The following is a 2766-nucleotide window of genomic DNA, read 5'->3' on the forward strand; positions in this document are numbered from 1 at the left end:
TACCAGTGTCCCTGCCAGGTCTACCAGTGTCCCTGCCAGGTCTACCAGTGTCCCTGCCAGGTCTACCAGTGTCCCTGCCAGGTCTACCAGTGTCCCTGTCCTCCACTGTCCCAGTCAGGTCTACCAGTGTCCCTGCCAGGTCTACCAGTGTCCCTGTCAGGTCTACCATCTACCAGTGTCCCTGTCAGGAGACACCGACTGAAGGACATGTCCCTCGGAGACCAGATCAGCTGAACATCAGTAAAGTTTCTGTTGTAGAATAAAAAATGTTTTTATTTAAAACATTAAAACATAATTTAATGTTTTAAATAAATCATGAAACTATAATTTAATGTTTTTTTAATGAAATCATTAAATGATAATTTAATCTGAGCAGATTACGGTTGTATTTAATCTCCTGACTGCAGCTGAAATCTGAAGTCAGTTTCTGGGCTGTGGCTCGGATCAGAACCGGGTCCTGGTCCACAGTTATCTGATGGAGCTGCTGTTCAACACAACAAATAWTAAATCAACAGGTTCTGTTGGGCCCGGGTCCAGCTCTCATTGATCTGTCTGATAAGCTCTGACAGCAGGACGACCCGGACAGGAGACGGTCCTCTGTCCCCTGAAGCTTATTAAAAGATCTGTTATCAGGACCGCTGGTCCGGTGTGGAGGATTCAGCTCCTGAACCACAGATCTGTGGCTCCTCTGAAAGCTTTAATTAGTTAGTTACTGCAGTTTCAAGACAGCAGGAATTAATTAGGATGATCTCTCTTCGGCTGAGGGTCCAATGTTCGGCTGTTAAACAGCTGAAGCTTTTAGATGAATCAGATTCTCCTGAGGATGAATCATCAGCATCYGTCAGCGCTAATAACTTCATAATGACTGCAGGCAGCGCTGAGCAGCAGAACAACTGACAGTATATCAAGGACGAGCTGAACAAAAGCAGCCGAATGGTTTATAAAAGCTAAACCAAGGTTAGCTAAAGGCTTCCATTAACATAAACTAGCTAAAGGACTAGAAAATACATACAAAGCAAATAAACTAGCTATAAGAAGAAAACAGCTGGGTAAAAGCTACAAATAGCAAAATGCTAGCTAAAGACTAAAAGTAGCAAAAGGCTGGCTAAAGAGTAAAAGTAGCAAAAGGCTAACTAAAAGCTAAAACAATCAAATAACTGGGTAAACGCTAGAAAGTATGAAATGATTGGCTAATTGCTAAAGTAGCAAAAGACTAGCTAAAAGCAACAAAAAGTTGGCTAAATGCTAAAAGTAGCAAATACAAAATGATTGGCTAATTGCTAAAGTAGCAAAAGGCTAGCTACAAGCAACTAAAGGCTGGCTAAATGCTAAAAGGAGCAAAAAAGTACGACATGATTGGCTAATTGCTTAAGTAGCAAAAGGTTAGCTAAAAATAACAAAAGGTTGGCTAAATGCTAAAAGTAGCAAAGGCAAAGTATGAAATGATTGGCTAATTGCTGAAGTAGCAAAAGGCTGGCTAAATGTTTGAAGTAGCAAAGACAAATGATTGGCTAATTGCTAAAGTAGCAAAAGGCTAGCTAAAGTAGCAAAAGGCTGGCTAAATGTTTGAAATAGCAAAGACAAATGATTGGCTAATTGCTAAAGTAGCAAAAGGTTAGCTAAAAATAACAAAAGGTTGGCTAAATGCTAAAAGTAGCAAAGGCAAAGTATGAAATGATTGGCTAATTGCTGAAGTAGCAAAAGGCTGGCTAAATGTTTGAAGTAGCAAAGACAAATGATTGGCTAATTGCTAAAGTAGCAAAAGGCTAGCTACAAGCAACTAAAGGCTGGCTAAATGCTAAAAGGAGCAAAAAAGTACGACATGATTGGCTAATTGCTAAAGTAGCAAAAGGTTAGCTAAAAATAACAAAAGGTTGGCTAAATGCTAAAAGTAGCAAAGGCAAAGTATGAAATGATTGGCTAATTGCTGAAGTAGCAAAAGGCTGGCTAAATGTTTGAAATAGCAAAGACAAATGATTGGCTAATTGCTAAAGTAGCAAAAGGCTAGCTAAAAGTAACAAAATCAAAGCTAAACAAGCAACAAAAGGCTTAGTTAACAGGTAAAACTACAGGAAGCTAATAACCGCTGCAGGCTCTGGATGTCATGGCTGACTCGTCTCTTCACCAGCGATAGGAGGACTGGGACGTCCTGTGGACTGGCAGAGGCAGTGGAAATATTTGTAAAGTTAAATYTTTTTAAAAAGAAGGTCATCTGTATGATGCAAGAATATTTTAGTGATGAAGATGATTTTCTACAGATTTATTCATGTTTTCTGTTTTATCAGCCGAAGGAACCAGCTGAAGTAGGACTCCAGTGATTGGACTTGTTTCTCTTTTTTAGCGTCTGACTAACCACTAAAGCGTATAAAGWGCTCTTAGCTGACCACTATTAACCCACACCGTTAAACTTCAGAGTGCCAATCAAACAGCTGCCGCCTTCGGCTCTTAATGGGACCATGTGAGTGGGAGTTTGACTTTTATTCGGCTGTTCTTTAAATTAATATGGACGAGAGGCTTTGAAAGCAAATATTAAAACACGAAGAAAATTCTGTTGGTGCCTAAAGCAGCCGAAACAGCCGAGTCTGATGAAAACGTTTGCAAACTTCGGCTGATATGAACCTTTTGCTGGATGTCATCTAAAAAAGTAATTTTAAGCTGATTTAACCAGAAATATGTTGAACTTTTTTAGCTTTTTGAGCTAATTTGGCAGTTATTTGATCCTGCAGAGGAAAAACTAAGCTGAGAGAACGAGAGCTAGGATTACCT

General features: G+C 39.6%; 1 protein-coding gene across 2 annotated transcripts in view; it reads left to right on the forward strand.

The window, feature by feature from the left end:
- rnf180b (ring finger protein 180b) overlaps positions 1–2766 on the forward strand; it is a gene marked incomplete at its 5' end in the record, with an annotated part of 45216 nt that overhangs the window by 8168 nt on the left and 34282 nt on the right.

Source organism: Austrofundulus limnaeus, unplaced genomic scaffold (assembly GCF_001266775.1).
Source record: "Austrofundulus limnaeus strain Quisiro unplaced genomic scaffold, Austrofundulus_limnaeus-1.0 Scaffold750, whole genome shotgun sequence".
NCBI lineage: Eukaryota > Metazoa > Chordata > Actinopteri > Cyprinodontiformes > Rivulidae > Austrofundulus > Austrofundulus limnaeus.